Source organism: Stegostoma tigrinum, chromosome 6, assembly GCF_030684315.1.
Source record: "Stegostoma tigrinum isolate sSteTig4 chromosome 6, sSteTig4.hap1, whole genome shotgun sequence".
Taxonomy (NCBI): Eukaryota; Metazoa; Chordata; class Chondrichthyes; order Orectolobiformes; family Stegostomatidae; genus Stegostoma; species Stegostoma tigrinum.
This window is the reverse complement of record NC_081359.1, coordinates 100,155,844-100,172,682: the sequence shown is the minus strand read 5'-3', so window position 1 is coordinate 100,172,682 and position 16,839 is coordinate 100,155,844. Positions and strand designations below refer to the sequence as shown.

At 43.8% G+C, this 16,839-nt stretch overlaps 1 protein-coding gene across 8 annotated transcripts in view; it reads right to left on the bottom strand.

Annotated features, from left to right (window-relative positions):
• The window catches only part of LOC125453481 (interleukin-13 receptor subunit alpha-2-like), a 69,248-nt gene that overhangs the window by 40,337 nt on the left and 12,072 nt on the right, over positions 1 to 16,839 (bottom strand). Inside the window, exon 3 of one of the 8 annotated variants that reach the window (XM_048533149.2) lies at positions 13,577 to 13,662. The exons of 6 other annotated variants lie outside the window; for them this stretch is intronic. The gene's annotated coding sequence lies outside the window, so the exon portion shown is untranslated. Of the gene's footprint in view, positions 1 to 9,777; positions 9,870 to 13,576; positions 13,663 to 16,839 lie in introns of those variants that run through there. One more of the 8 variants, XM_048533150.2, reaches the window with a different exon arrangement.

The window sequence follows — 16,839 nt, the reverse complement described above, 5'->3', positions numbered from 1 at the left end:
GGCCCGAAATGTAAGCTTTCCTGCTCCTCCGATACTGCTTGGCCTGCTGTGTTCATCTAGCTCTACACCGGGTTATCTCAGATTCTCCAGCATCAGCAGTTCCCACTATCTCAGAAAGAACAGGCCATTTCTTTATTGAAAGGCCAATCTACAATGACATCACCATACACTGTCTCTCTGTCTCTCTCTCTCACACACACACACACACACACACACACACACACACACACACAGAATTGCACACATGCAAACACACACAAAAATACACGAACACGCACACACATAGAAACAAACACACAGAATCTCACACATGTGCACATGCGCGCGTGGAAACACACACACGTGCATGGAATTTCACAAGCACACATACACAAAAATACATGAACACAGCGTGTACATACACACAGGATAACACATATATATTTACACATGCACACACAAATGCAAATGGACACGTAGACATATGCATGGCATCATGCACATATGCACACAAAACACACACAGATTCATCTGCACATGCACATGAACATATGCACATGCAGGAAAACACACACAATCAGAATTTCACATTAGTTTGCGCACACAAAAACGCATGAGCATGTGCACACACAGACTCAAACACACACAGAATCATACATATCACATGTGGAATCACATTCACAGAATCATACATACACAAATACATTGACTTGGGCATGCACACAGATGTGAAGGCACAAACACATGCAGATACGCATATAGACAACCAGAAACACACAGAAAACAACCACATATGAAGATGTACACACATGGATACATACAAATACACATGCAGACAAAAACACAACAGTGGACACAGACATACACAGAGACTCAAACGCGCGCGCGCGCGCACACACACACACACACGCGCGCAAGCACAAACACACACACAGGCAGACACACACATATGCTGGCGCACATAGACACAGATAATAATGCAACACATATATTGACACAGTCACATACAAGCAGACACACAACACAGGCACACATGCACACACAATGCCCACACGAATGTACAACAAACACACAGCTAACACATATTCACACAACCACACATAATAGACAAACATGCATATGCATACATGCGCAGACAAATACACACATAGGCACAGAGAGGCACACACACAGACATGATACACACAAACACATGCATATACACACAACCATACAACACACCTACACAGGTACACATACAGAAAAAGACAGAGAAACACACACACACACACACACACACACACACACACACACGTATTCAAATAGATGCAAAGACATACAAGCAGATAGACACACACTGTGGCCATTCAAACAAGTCAGAGGCTGGGTATTCTGTAATGAGTAGCTTTACCCAAAACCTTCCATTGTCTACCAATCAGGAATGTGATCCCACTACCCTGACAGTTGCAGTACCTAAGACTGTTTGACACTGTATGGGACAATCACAAGTTAAACAGTGGTTCAAAAAGCAAGCTCCTCACGACCTTTTCAAAAACAACCAGGGATGGGGAACAATGTTAGCTTTACCAATGATGTCACATCTCCTGAATGAATAACTGAAACAGAAAATCCCCAGGCAATTTCATGAACTAATTAGTTTGGGAAATGTTGTGATAGAAAGTTGTGGGAAGAATTGAACAGAATAAAATTTCTACTGAAAAGTTGACAGGGATCTTAGGTTCCATTACCAGACCAATAAAGGATAAAACTCAGGAATTGAGATTTCGAGCACATTTAAAATGCTCAATTGTCTCTGTCTGAATTACAATTTTTGTCAAGAGTCAACCAATAGAAAAGAGGTAAATGTTAGTACTTTTAACATGATGAGGCAGCCAAAGCTATCACCTTTAGACATAACAATTTTAAGCAGGGGTTGCTGAAGGTGTATAATGGAATGGCTGCACAGGAAAATTAAAGAAAACGTCTTCTAAAAATCTAAAGCAAAAAGCTGATATACTTACTGCCTGGGAGGTGTCACGGAACACAAAAGTTTCTATTTAGTGGGGCTCTCCAGAGAATACGTGCATTAAAATGTTGCCAAGCACAATGTATCACTTTCATCAAATTTCCTGTCACAATGCCACATTACTGAGCCATATTGATTGAAACTGCCCTGTCTTTCATTGTGCTGAGTAGCACTGTTTGATATCATGAACATTATCAAATTGCACCTCTTCATTGTCTGCAGCAAACACCCTGGGGAATCCCAGAAAACTTGCTCAAGCAACATTTTCATCGGATTTTCATAGACCTTCCACTGACTGCACTGTAAGACATCTGGCACATACACAGAAGAATGTGGCTAGGAATAGGCTATATGCTCCTTCACTGTGTGGACATGTTTCTTAAATCCAATGATCCTTCTTCGATCCATAACCCTCCATACATTCGAGAAACAGCAAAATTAAAACATGCTCCATCATATACACCCAAGCACTGAACCCATTTTGAAAGTTTAGATAGATTCACCTGTTTTCTCAAAGCATTAAAATGAATTGTCTACATTCAGCAAATTCTGGAGTTAGCCAGAGAGCAGACTATACTACACCTGGTATGAGATAGGATTAATTGATTACTTTACAGTGAAGGCACCCTTAAGCATCAGTGGCCACAATATGATCAAATTCAACATTCAGTTTGAAGGAGAGAACTGGATCTGAAATTTTCTGAAAAAGAAATCTAAATTCGAGCAAATATGAGGGCATGAAAGCAGAGCTGACTAAAATGAATGGGCAAATTAAATTAAATGCCAAATCAATACAGGTACAGTAGCAGTCATAAAATGAATGTTACAGATTAACTAAGGGTAATAAAATCCTGCCAGATCATAGGGTTGCTCTCTCATTGGAGACAGGTGGTGGTTTAATCTGGGACTCACCTTGCCTCAGGCGAGGGGAGAGGATGAGAACCAGAGCCCTTCATGGTAACTCCAGCCGGTGTGGGAATTGAACCCATTGTGTTGGTGCTTCTTTGGTTTGTTTTTTTGTCAGGCCCTTTATGAGTAAAGGTGTTACATATGATATCTCTCAATTGAGTTGGGCCCTCCACCTAGCCAGGGAAGTGTGGAAAATTAAAACCGAATGCAGAATTCTTACATTTTCCTGGCTAAGTCTGATGATTTTGGAAGACTTTTCACTTTGAGTTCTGGTTTTCTTGCCATGTCTTACTAAACTCAATTAATTAATTCCTTACCCCATCCCATAGCGTTTGTCACATCGATTTCCCGCCCCACCTTACAACAGCAGGATCCAAAACATCACAGCACCCTTGTGTTTGCACGATCTCTAAAAGCCCATTGTATACCCAGACAAACACTGGCATTGTAAAGCTGCCCTACTCATCGACAGAAGAGTTGTAATGTGTTAGAGAAGGGGAAGATGGCATAGTGTTTCTCTGACAAGAAGTCCTAGTGTTCAGGGGCCTACAAAGGAAAGTGCCCTCTACCTCATAGAGTACCTACAGTGTGGAAAACAGGCCCTTCGGCCCAACAAGTCCACACCAACCCCCAGAGCATCTCACCCAGACCCATTCCCCCAATAAACCACCTAATCTACACATCCCTGAATACTATGGGCAATTTAGCCTGGTCAATCCACCTAAACTGCACATCTTTCGGGCTGTGGGAAGAAACCGGAGCACCCAGAGGAAATCCACGCAGACACGGGGAGAATGTGCAAACCCCACACAGGCAGTCGCATGAGGGTGGAATTAGACTCCAGTTCCTGGTGCTGTGAGGCAGCAGTGCTAACCGCTGAGCCACTGTACCTGGAGAGCTGTCAAAGGAGACCGTATTACCAGATCCTGCCAGCTTGGTCTCAGGTTACCGGCCTTGTCAGTGACACCTCAAGGGGTGTGAATGAGCGGCTTGCAATTTCATAAGAAGGTTGGTGACGTTCTCCACTCTGCCCAAGGTAAGTGCCACACTCTTCTCTCTGCCCCCTCACCCTCTCTCTATCTCTGCTACTGTATCCACTTTGGACCAACGATCATACTCTGCCACTCTCACTATTGCCTGCAAGACCTTGCCTCACTCACTCTCCCCCACAGCTCCTCCCCTACATCTCACATCTCCTAACCCTGCAACCCTGTGAGCTGCCTCCTCCGTTTTTCAATACAACTTACCATCTTTCACCCACATGCAACTGCACCAACAGCTGTGCCACTCATTATCACCTCACCCATTCCAGATCCTGCATTTGCTTATGGCAGGAGAAGACAATCCATAACAGGGCATAGGGAAGCCTTCAGGGTAGAGATACACTTGACATTTGTGTCCTCGTCCCACATTAGGAGTGAATCCCAGCCCTTGAAGGGGGAGATTGGGGCCTCTCCTGTGAGAATGCCAAAGCATCCATGTCCTGCCAAGTGAGTAAGTGCCACTCTTCGTTCCATCACAACTCTCCATTAGCCCCACCGACACTCTCAATCATTGTACATTACATCTAGCTACTTGCTACAAAGCCTGCTGTTTCTCTTTTGTCTTGCAGGTTCTGCTAGTCGGCCCTTGTCCTCTGTGGAGAAATGCCAGGCTCCAGCAGAAGACCCATTTCTGACCTCTGAGACCAAGAGGAATGAGGCCTCACAAATGTCAGCAGGTCCAAAATGTCTCCACTGTGGCCTGCCAATGCCATGCGTTGGTGCGCCTTACAGTGCAAGCCTATGCATCCAGAGTACATTGCCATTGAACAACAGACCTGCTTGGATGGTGGTGATGGGTTGGCAGATACTGGATGCCAATGTCCGTGGGAGGCATTCGACTGGTGCCTGCTGATTGCATCGTGAGATGTTGTGGCTGTGATGTCCGGCCTGTGGTCTGATTGGAGTGTGTGGTGATCTGAAACCGCCATGTACCTGCACTGTTTGCCTTTCTGTGTTTGCTTGGCATCTCGCATGTTTGGTGAGCTTGGTTAGAAGGGAGGCTGAATATCAATGAGGTAATATATGGTGTGAAGAAAGAACTTAAACCCCATCAGTTTGCATCTTCTTGGTGCCTAATGAGAACTTAGGTACGCCACTTGTGAAATGTATAAAAGATGGAGACAGATGATCTTAAAGCCAAGGTGGGTCTCACTGCCCAATTCTGCCCTAAATCTGAACACTGGCAACTTCACTCAGACCCCTACAGGGTTCTGCCCAAGGCTTTAGATTTTGGCATTTGATTTAAGACCCCAGGTTGAATTCTAGCCAGATCCAAGAAATTGTCAGCCCACATTCCTAACAATGTCTTCTCTCCCACCTTGCTGATTTTCCTGTGTCCCTCCCTACCTTCTATTTTCTGAATTATGGCTGCTCTGGGATACTACTAGATTCCCCTACAGTGAAGGCTGATGCAGAATACTTTTTAATTCATCTTCCGTCTCTTTATTCACCATCCTCTATTCTCCAGACTCACTTCTGCACGTTTTTTTGTTTAAAAATTCATAAAAATTCTGATTGTTTGTTTTCCTTTACACATCTTGTTAATTTTTTAGTCATTTTCACGTTTTATATAATATACATAGAATCTTTTGACGATCAACGTGTCATTGCATATTGTTCCTACTGGAGTTTGATACTGTCTTTTAGCTTTCTAGTAAACCACAGATGATGGACCTTGAAACTTTCAGACTGTAAGACATAGGAGCAGAATTAGGCCATTCAGCCCAATGAGTCTGCACCACTAATCAAAAAGATCATGGCTGATATGGTTAACCTTAACTCAATTTTCCTGCCTTGTGCCCATGATCCTAATTCTTTTACTGATTGAAAATCTATGCCAGCCTTGAATGTACTTAATGACCCAGCCTCAACAGCCCTCTGCTGTAAAGAATTCCACAGATTCACTACCGTTTGTGAGAAGCAGAAAAGGGGCAGCTGCGTATTAAATATTTTTCAAGTCATAGAATAATACAGCATGGAAATGGGCCCTTCAGTCAAATCAGTCTATGCTGACCATAATCCCATATGCTTGACCCATATCCTTCCAAACATTTCGCTTTCATGTACTCACTGAAATGTCCTTTTAATATTGTAACTGTGCCTGCATCCTCTGGAAGTTCATTCCATACACGAACCACTCTCTGTAAAAAAAAAACCCTTACATTTTTTTCAAATCTTCCTCCTCTCACCTTAAAAATAGGCCTCCTGATCTTGAACTTCTGTACCCTAGGGAAACAACATTTGCCATCCGCCTTTTGTGTACCCCTCGTTATTTTATAAACCTCTATAAGGTCACCTCTCAACCTCCTACCCTCCAGTGAAAACTATCCCAGACTATCCTGCCTCTTCTGACACTTCAAATTCAATCACTTATTCTGAGATAACAAAGTGTGGCACTGGATGAACACAGCAGGCCAAGCAGCGTCTTAGGAGCACAAAAGCTGACATTTCGGGCCTGGACCTTTCATCAGATGAAGGGTCTAGGCCTGAAATGTCAGCTTTTGTGCTCCTAAGACGCTGCTTGGCCTGCTGTGTTCATCCAGCGCCACACTTTGTTATCTTGGATTCTCCAGCATCTGCAGTTCCCATTATCTCTGATCGCTTATTCTGAGATTATGCTTTCTATGCTGGAGTCTCCCACTAGAAGAATCAACCTTTCAGCACCTACCCTGTCAAGTCCTTGAATAATCTTATATCTTTCAGCAGTTCTCAATTCCAGCCCTGTTCTACTGAACCTGTCCTCATAAGACAATCCCTCCAGACCTGGTAACAGTCCAGTGAACGTGTCAGAACTGCCTGTGAACTGCTATGGCCTGACTAATGCCTTGTACAATTTGAGCTAAACTTCCTTTGCTTTAGCGTTATTATTTTGTAAAACCTTTAGCTGAGGTCCCTGTGCTCCTGCTGCCTTTGCCCTCTTGCCTGCCTCACTCACTGTCACACTTCCCTGTCCTTGAACACTGAGCTAGTGAGATGACTCTATCCCATTAGGTGTGACTACCTCTTGGAATGCAGTTAACTTTCCCCTTACTGAAGTAACCCAGTGTCTATGATTCAGCCTCCAGCTCATAAGCTCTGAGTCAAAGCTGCTTAAACTTGAAACAATTATTGCAGGCATGTTTGACCTTGATTAGTGGTAGAAGTGGATACAATTACAACAGTTATGTTTCAGTAATACAGCACACTGGTGAGATCACAACCGGAGTGTTTTCCTTTCACTCGTGGGACATTGGATGGATTGGTCAGCATTTACTGCCCATCCCCAGTTACCCTTGAGAATATGGTGGTGAGCTGCCTTCTTTCACTACTGCAGTCCATTGGTTACAAAAGACTGTAAGAAACAGGAGCGGGAGTAGGTCACCAGGCCCATTTGAGCCTGCTGTGCCAGTCAGTAAGATCACGGCTGATCTTTTCACAGACTCAGCTCCACTTACCCGCCCACCCGCTCACTATAACCCTTAATGCCTTTACTGTTCAAAAATCTATCTGACTTAGCCTTAAAAACTTGCGAAGAGGTAGCCCCAACAGCTTCACTGGACAGAGAATTCCACAGATTCACAACCCTTTGAGCGAAGAAATTCCTGCCCAACTCGGTCCTAAATCTGCTCCCTCTGTTCTAGTTTCACCTGCCAGTGAAAACAACCTCCCTGCTTCTATATTATCTATTTCCTTCATAATTTTATATGTTTCTATAAGAATCGCCCTGCATTCTTCTAAATTCCAATCTACTCAGGCTCTGCTCATAAACCAATCCTCTCAACTCCAGAAGCAAGCAAGTGAACACTGTTTCCACCCCCCTCCAGTGCCAGCACATCTTTTCTCAAATAAGGAGACCATGATTGCACACAGTACACTAGGTATGGCCTCACCGGCACCATATACAACTACAGCATAACCTCCTTATTTTTAACTCCATTCCTCTTGCAATGAAGGGCGATATTCCAATTGCCTCCTTATTTACCTGCCGTATTTGCAACCCAACCTTTTCTGCCATTACGGAGGGAATTCCCTCAGGATTTTGACCTACAAAACTGAAGGCACAGAGATGTGATTCCAAGTCAGGATGATGAGTGAGGAGGAACCTTGCAGGTGGTGGTTGTCCCAAATATCTTCTGCCCTTGTCCTTCCAGATCATAGTGGTCACGGGTTTGGAATGAGCCCTGGTCACCGTATTGTGTCCTTCTTTAAAGAAGGATACAAACACGTTTGAAGCAGTTCGGAGAAGGTTGACCAGGCTACTACCTGGAACAAGGCAGTTGTGTTATGAGGATAAGGCGGATGGACTTGACTTACAACAATGACAGACGACTGAATGAAACTTGTGAGATGCCGAGGGGTCCTTTCAAAATGAACGTGCAAAGGATATTTCCTCTTGTGAGAGAATCTAGAACTGGGGATCACTGTTTAAAATACAATATTGCCCATTTAAAACAGAGATAAGGAGACTGTTTTCCCCTCACAGAAAACCATGCAACTTTAGAATTCTTTTACTCAGAAAGCGCTGGAGCAGAGTGCTTGGATATTTTTAAAGGCAAAGGTAAATAGATTCATGATAAGAAAGCATGTGAAAGGATATTGTGAATAGGATGGAATATGGAATAATCAGATCAGGCATGGTTCGTTGAATGACGAAGCAGGTTTGATGGGCTGAGTGGCCTATTGTTGTTTCTAATTCATATACCTGCTTGGGAGACTTTGAGATGTTGAGAGGGAAAGAGAGAGAGAGTTGGAAACACATCAGAGTTTGAAGTTCTCCTGCAAATTCACAATTTAGATGTTTTGATTTTTATTATATCTTGCTCTGAGTGTGGCATTGTCCTATAAGAACATCCTCAAACAGGAATCAAAAGACTGCAAGATCCACAAAAAAGCTTATAAAAAAATTCTTAAAAAGTCGCTTACTCTTCCCTTTGAAACTTCCCTGCCTTGCTATCTCCCACGTCTGAGTGGGGTAACTTCTGCGTCATCCCTCAAAATGCCATTAACCAAAAGGGAGAAGTGAAGCAGGAAGTTTACAAACACCTCATCCCACTTCTAACCCAAGTCGATGGCACCCCTCAGCCTGTATACCCATTGTGGGGGCACAGGTTAATCCCTACCCTTGAGCTAATCACAGGTATGTTCAGGCAATGAAAGGTGAGCTAACAGTTTCTCCTGAGATAACAAGGTACAGAGCTGGATGAACACAGCAGGCCAAGCAGCATCAAAAGGAGCAGGATCCGGACCCTAACCCTAACCCTGTGGCAGTGTTTCTGCATCTGCAGTTCCTGCTATCTCTGTAACAGTTTCTCCTACCTGTTTGTGCACAGAGTTGAGATTTCCATTGATGCAAAGAACAGGTAAGTTAAACACTAAGTCAATAGCAATTTTTGTTGGGCTGAATTCCTAGGCTGACTAAGCCATCAATTTTTCTATCAGCTTTTATTTTGCTTGAAAAGAATTAAGTCTCTATAAATCCATATTAACAGAAAAATGTCAATATTAATATAGGAATCAGAAATGCTAACGAGAATTTTTTAAAAACAATTAACACGAGATAAACAGCAGAAGTATCAACGTCAATATCATAAATAGTAACAAAGTATCAGTATAAAAATACTTACATAAATAATAGAGATGCCAATAGCGGACTATTTCAGAAAAATGAACAACATAAACACAAATTTTCAGGGTTTTCAATGAAGTACTCTTAAGGTCCAGTGAAGTTCAATCCCGCCACATAATTAAGAAGTCATCTGAGCTCACCAGTTAACAGGAACAAGATCAAATGAATATTCATGTTTCAGGAAGAGAGAGAGAGAAGAGCAGTACGATTAATGCTCTGCAAGATCTGATACTTACTCGTTGGATCCCAAACACAGATCTAATGGGAACACTTGCTGGTGTTTTGTGATTCTGAGTGAACCAAAGGATTTAAATTTTGAAAGTCATGCTCTGCTGATGACAAGTGAATTCCACGAAAAAAAATTCATATAACAAGGTGAAAAACAAAATGTACTTAATAGCTTACTGACTCACAGCAAACACCCTGCCAGTACATTACTGGTAAACCTGTGGGAGTAGGTAGAGCATGAAACAAGAGATACAGCAGATTTATTCAACCACAAAATTGCTTTGTTTGATGCAGTAAGGGAAGTTTCATAAGACTTTGTGGTGTATTGCTGTATAATAGGGCGTATAGTTAGCAATGATCTCAATATTTACAACACTTACCTGATGAAACACACCGGGGCCTGCAGTTAATATTTGTGCTTCTAACATTGTAAAACATCACAAGGTGTATTGTGGTAGAGTTGTCAAGCAAGATTGACACTGTTTGGTGAGTGGTACAGTGGCTCAGTGGTTAGCACTGCTGCCTCACAGTGCCAGGAACTGGAGTTCGATTCCACCCTCAGGCAACTGTTTATGTGGAATTTGTACATTCTCCCACAGCCCAAGGATGTGCAGTCTAGGTAGACTGGCTATGCTAAAATGTCCACAGTGTTCAGGGATGTGTAAATTAGGTGAGTTTAGGGAATGGGTCTTGATGGGATGTTCTGAGGGCTGGAGGGCCACCAGGAATAGAGAACAGGTGAGTATCTGAAGACAGGTTAGGTTCTGAAGGAAGGACAGAGAGAGGTGAGTGCAGTTTCCTGAAGGGATTCGAGCATGGGAAACCCCCACTACTGAACATAGACACTTTGGGGAGCATGAAAAACAAATCAAAGATGCGCAGGAGGCAAAATTAGGAGAGGTGCAAAGGCTTTGAAGAGTTGAGGATTCTACTTATACAGTGTTTACATCACAGCCAACAGAAATCTCAGAGCCCTTTAATGTTGTAAGTACAGTTTTTACTGTCAGGCAGAAGGCACAGTCAATAAACACACTGCTCCTCAATGACCAGATTATGCACTTTCTTGATGTTGGTTGAGGAATAAATATTTGACAGAGCATCAGGGAGAGTTCCCCTGTTCATTTTCAAAAGAGTGTCATGGGCTATTTTACATTGTCCAGAGAATTAGGTGGGGCATCAGTTTGATGTCTCATCAAAAAAAAATTGCGGAATTTCCTGGGCCCACCCAAAGCTTTTAAAAGCAGAGGTGGGGGATTTTTTAAAAATTCACTCATGGGACATGGGTGTTGCTGGCTGGTCTGCATTTATTGGCCATTCCTAGTTCAGCAGGTGGTGGTGAGTTGGTTTTTTGAAGGCTGTAGTTCATGTGCTTGAAGTTGACCCACAATGCCCTGAGAGAGGGATTCCAGGATTTTGCCCCAGCAAGCAGAATGGTGATATATTTCCTAGCCAGAAGGGGAGTAGCTTGGATGGGAATTTGCAGATGATGGTATTCCCATTTATCTGCTGCCTTTGTCCTTCTAGATGGAAGTGGTCGTGGATTTGGAAGATAACACCAGGATGTTAATATTGGAGGGTTCAGTGATGGTTATACCATTGATTATCAAGGGGCAGTGAGTAGAGTATTTATTGGTGATGGTTATTGCCTGGCATTTGTGTGACACGAGTATTACCTGCTGCTTGTCAGGCCAAGCCTGGATATTGTCCAGGTCTTGTGGCATTTGAACATGGACTGTTTCAGTGTCTGAGGTGTTGCAAATGGTGTTGAATATTGCACAAGTATCAGCAAACATCTGCACTTCTGCCCTAATGAAGAAGGAAGGTCATTGATGAAGCAACTGAAGATAGTTGGGTCTAGGACACGACCCTGAGGAATTCCTGCAGAGATGTACTAGAACTGAGATGATTGACCTTCCACAATCATGACCATCTTCGTCTGCAACAGGAATGACACTAACCAGCAGAAAATTTGCTCCCAATACCCTCAATTCCAGTTTTGCTAGAGTTCCTTGATGCGACACTTGTCAAATCTGGCCACAATGACACAAGGGCTGTAACTCTCACTTCATATCTAGAATTCAGCTCTTTTCCTGATGTTTGAATCAAGGCTATAATGAGGCTGGGCGCTGAATAGCCCTGACAGATGCCAAACTGGGCATCACTGAGCAGATTATTACTGAGCAGGTGCTGCTTGGTAGTACTATTGATGACTCCTCTCATTATTTCACTGATGATCGAGAGTAGGGGCAGGGTTGGATATTTCCTGTTTTCGATATACATGACATACCTGGGCAATTTTCCACATCGTTGGGTAGATGCCAGTGCTTTAGCTGTACTGGAACAGCTTGGCTAGGGGAGCAGCAAGCTCTGGGGCACAAGTCTTCAGTGCTATTGCCAGAATGTTGTTAGGGTCCACAACATTTACATTATCTCATGCCTCCAACTACTCCTTGATATCACTTGGAGAGAGTTGAATTGGCTGAGGACTGATATCTGTAATGCTGGGGACCACTGGAGGAGGCTGAGAGGGGCCATCCACTCGGCACTCCTGCCTGAAGATTGCTGCGAATGCTTCAGCTTTATCTTTTGCACTGACGTGCTGGGCTCTTCCATCAATGAGGATGGGGATATTTGTGGAACCTTGACCTCCAGTGAGTTATTAATTGCTCACCAACAATCACGGTGGTATGTGGCAAGGCTGCAGAGTCTAGGTCTGATCCATTGCTTGTGGAATCACTTAGGTCTGTCTATCACTTGCCGCTTATGCTGTTTGGCGACTTCACCAGGTTGACACCTCATTTGTCGGTACATGTGGTCCTGCTCCTGCCAGGCTCTCCAGCACAGTTCGTTGAACTGGGCTTGAGCCCCTAGCTTGATGGTAATGGTTGAATGGGGGATATGCTGGACCATGAAAATGGCAAATTGTGCTTACAAGGATAGGAAACAAGAACTCAGTTTCTCAATGGTGGGCAAATGTTTTAACACCGGATTTTTAAAACATTTTGTGTGAGTCACCTTTGGGAACCTCTCTTGCCTTTTTCACACGCAGTTATGACTGCCACATTTTAGGAAGGATAGTGAAACTGGGAAAGCAATTTCTAAGAATGGTTCCAGGTATTGAGAACTTCAGTTATGAAGATAGATTGAAGAAGTTGGGACTATTCTCCTTGGAGAGAAAAGAGAAGGCTAAGAGAACACCTGATAAAGGTTTCCAAAATCATGAGTGAGCTGGATTGAATAGATAGGAAAAAAATGTTCTCATTCATAAAAAGGAACAAGAATGAGAGGGCATAGAATTTAACTGATCTGCAAAAGAGCTAAGGGTAACAGTTGAACTTTGCCATTAGGAAACTCAGTTCAGACTCCTTTCATGCTAACACATAGATAGGGATCAAGAATCCACTTCACCCTTCAAGTTTGCTCCAAGATTCAACGTGATCGCAGCTGCCCTGATTTTAACCTTAACTCGACGTTCCTGTATAACCCGAATAGATGTTAATCCCCTTGTCGTGGGAGTTGATTGCCAGCCTACTTCTCTAGTCTGAGTTATAGCATTATTTTCCTGCTCATCCTTAATGCGGGTCTCTGCTGCCTATAACATGTTATGTCAAAGTACAAAATCCTAAGAAAAAGAAGCAATTAAGATACATTGTAAATCACCACTCACAAATTCCCCTCCAAACCACACACTACCCTGACTTGGGACCATATTGTCATTCCTTCACTGTCATAATAAGCCTGAAACTATCTTCCCAACCGCAGGGTGAGAGAGTTTGCTGGCTGAAGCCATACAAGATGGTAACTCACCAGCATCTCCTCACGGACAGTTCACGTTGTCAAACAGGTATTGGCTTAGTCAAGGATGTTTGTCTCCCATGGAATAATTTTAAAAACTGTGATAAAGGGAAATGCATATCGCAATCAATCATTGTGAAATCAACTGTTCCATTTGAGACAAACTTGCGTGAAGGTGACACAATTCTTATCAGGAATTGATCTTCAACCGTTATTACTGTAAAATTTATTGTATATATTGACCTTACATCTAAGCTGTCCTCTATTTTATGGTGATAACAAAGTGTGGGGCTGGATGAACACACCAGGCCAAGCAGCATCTTAGGGGCACAAAAGCTGACATTTCAGGCCTAGACCCTTCATCAGAAAAGGGTCTAGGCCTGAAACGTCAGCTTTTGTGCCCCTAAGATGCTGCTTGGCCTGCTGTGTTCATCCAGCCTCACACTTTGTTATCTCGGATTTTCCAGGATCTGCAGTTCCCATTATCTCTGATCACAATTTATTTTATGGATGCTGGCTTGCTGATGCCTTCTGTGCATGACAGTTAATATGTAATCATCCCGTCTTAATGTCCTCCCCATAACAATATACAACGGGCCCTATATTACTGAATCTATTTAGCATTTTTTGGGAATGAGTTTGACTAAGAATAAAATCCTTGAAGTGTCCAACCTTCTTCCCCGTTCTGAGGAAGTGTCACTGGACTCGAAACATTAACTCTGATTTCTCTCCACAGATGCTGCCAGACTTGCTGAGCTCTTCCAGCAACTCTTGTTTTAGTTTCTGATTTCCAGCATCCACAGTTATTTCGGTTTTTATACAACCTTCTTGTTTGCCAAAGACAGGGAAGGTCGGTTAAAACCTTTCCTGTTAAGGGATTTTCGAAAGGCTTGGGGCAATTTAACATGGTGCACATGTCAAAAGGAAGCAGTATGGTGAGCCAAAAAGCGAGCCATTAGTTTAGGGAGCAACCAGTTTGAGGATGGGAAGGTGAGGAAATGTAATGAATTGATCCAGGGTAAACTTTGGATTGGTGAGGGAAGTGAGGAGTTAAAGTGAAGCTTTGCAGAACTGTGCCAAGATTAACAGAGACAGGACACCTTAGTTTGGCAGGCCATGTGAGCGGTACTGTAATTTTTTTTCTGTGCTTCAGCTGATGCTTATGGCATTTGTAAGCTCTGTTACCTTCTACGATTCAATCTGACTAACTCAGTCAGGCATCCCTCACACACTCTTCCATTTGCTGATTTGGCATCTGAACGCTTAAACTACTGAGTATCTGGGTGTTTTGGTTAAATTGGACATTCCTCCTGCTTCACAATGTCGCCAAATGCTCCTTCCCTTTAAGTTGCTGCAGGTTGCTTTTATGCAGGTCCTACCCCAGCAGATGAACCCCAGCCCCACCCCCATGCCCCATTCTCCTAATCGACTAACTATCTGTAAGGATTCCAATCACAGTGGCAGCTCACCGATTCCACTGGGCAAACATTCTCCAGCTACCAGTTACCCAAATACATCTGTATAATACCATTGCATTCACAGTCCACACTCTTTTACAGAAAGTGAGGGATTTCCTTGCTGGGGATTGAGTATGCATTGTCTCCTAAATTTCCACTGAAGGGATTAATGCTGATAAAAACAATTTGAAGAAATTTTAACACTGCCCCTGACCCCACTGCCGGCAGAATCTGTAAGACTGGACATTTCCAACATTCCGAGTTATTTATCCATGAAGTTCCTCATGGCATGAGTCAGTGATAGCGCAAATCCAGAAGCGGGCTGTGAATAACTGTCCACCGTTCATTTCTGGATGAATATTGTTCCTTGGTTGTTTTTTTTTAAAAGCAGTATTTGGTTCTGAAATGGTTAACGCTAAGAAATGCATTTAGCTCGTCCCAATCAGATGTTGCAATTCAGGCTTGAGCAAGAGAACAAGTTTGGATCTCAAAAGGCATAGGCCTATCATCTAGATTTCCTCAGAATTCCATAACGTCAGTGATACTAATGTAACTTGTAGCTGCTTGCCAAAACTACATCATGTTTAAGACAAAAGCACCTTCGCATTAGACTAGAGATAATGGGAACTGCAGATTCTGGAGAATCCAAGATAATGAAGTGTGAAGCTGGATGAACACAGCAGGCCAAGCAGCATCTCGGGAGCACAAAAGCTGACGTTTCAGGCCTAGACCCTTCATCAGAGAGCTTCCCCTGCAACCGCAGGAAGTGCTACACTTGCCCCCACACCTCCTCCCTCACCCCTATCCCAGGCCCCAAAATGACTTTCCTGCTTCCCCTGCAACCGCAGGAAGTGCTACACTTGCCCCCACACCACCTCCCTCACCCCTATCCCAGGCCCCAAGATGACTTTCCATATTAAGCAGAGGTTCACCTGCACATCTGCCAATGTGGTTTATTGTATCTATTGTACCCGGTGTGGCTTCCTCTACATTGGGGAAACCAAGCGGAGGCTTGGGGACCACTTTGCAGAACACCTCCGCTCGGTTCGCAACAAACAACTGCACCTCCCAGTCGCGAACCATTTCAACTCCCCCTCCCATTCTTTAGATGACATGTCCATCCTGGGCCTCCTGCACTGCCACAATGATGCCACCCAAAGGTTGCAGGAACAGCAACTCATATTCCGCTTGGGAACCCTGCAGCCATATGGTATCAATGTGGACTTCACCAGCTTCAAAATCTCCCCTTCCCCTACCGCATCCCAAAACCAGCCCAGTTCGTCCCCTCCCCCCACTGCATCACGCAATCAGCCCAGCTCTTCCCCCCCACCCACTGCATCCCAAAACCAGTCCAACCTGTCTCTGCCTCCCTAACTGGTTCTTCCTCTCACCCATCCCTTCCTCCCACCCCAAGCCGCACCCCCATCTACCTACTAACCTCATCCCACCTCCTTGACCTGTCCGTCTTCCCTGGACTGACCTATCCCCTCCCTACCTCCCCACCTATACTCTCTCCACCTATCTTCTTTACTCTCCATCTTCGGTCCGCCTCCCCCTCTCTCCCTATTTATTCCAGAACCCTCACCCCATCCCCCTCTCTGATGAAGGGTCTAGGCCCGAAACGTCAGCTTTTGTGCTCCTGAGATGCTGCTTCACCTGCTGTGTTCATCCAGCCTCACATTTTATTACTTCGCATTAGACTATCTTGTGGTTTACCTCCAGTATGTTAGACAAAAGAAATCCTGCAGTTCCCATCCTCAAGGATGGTAGCAGCAACCTCTATTGGCCACGTGTCCAGCTAACTCATACAACAATATA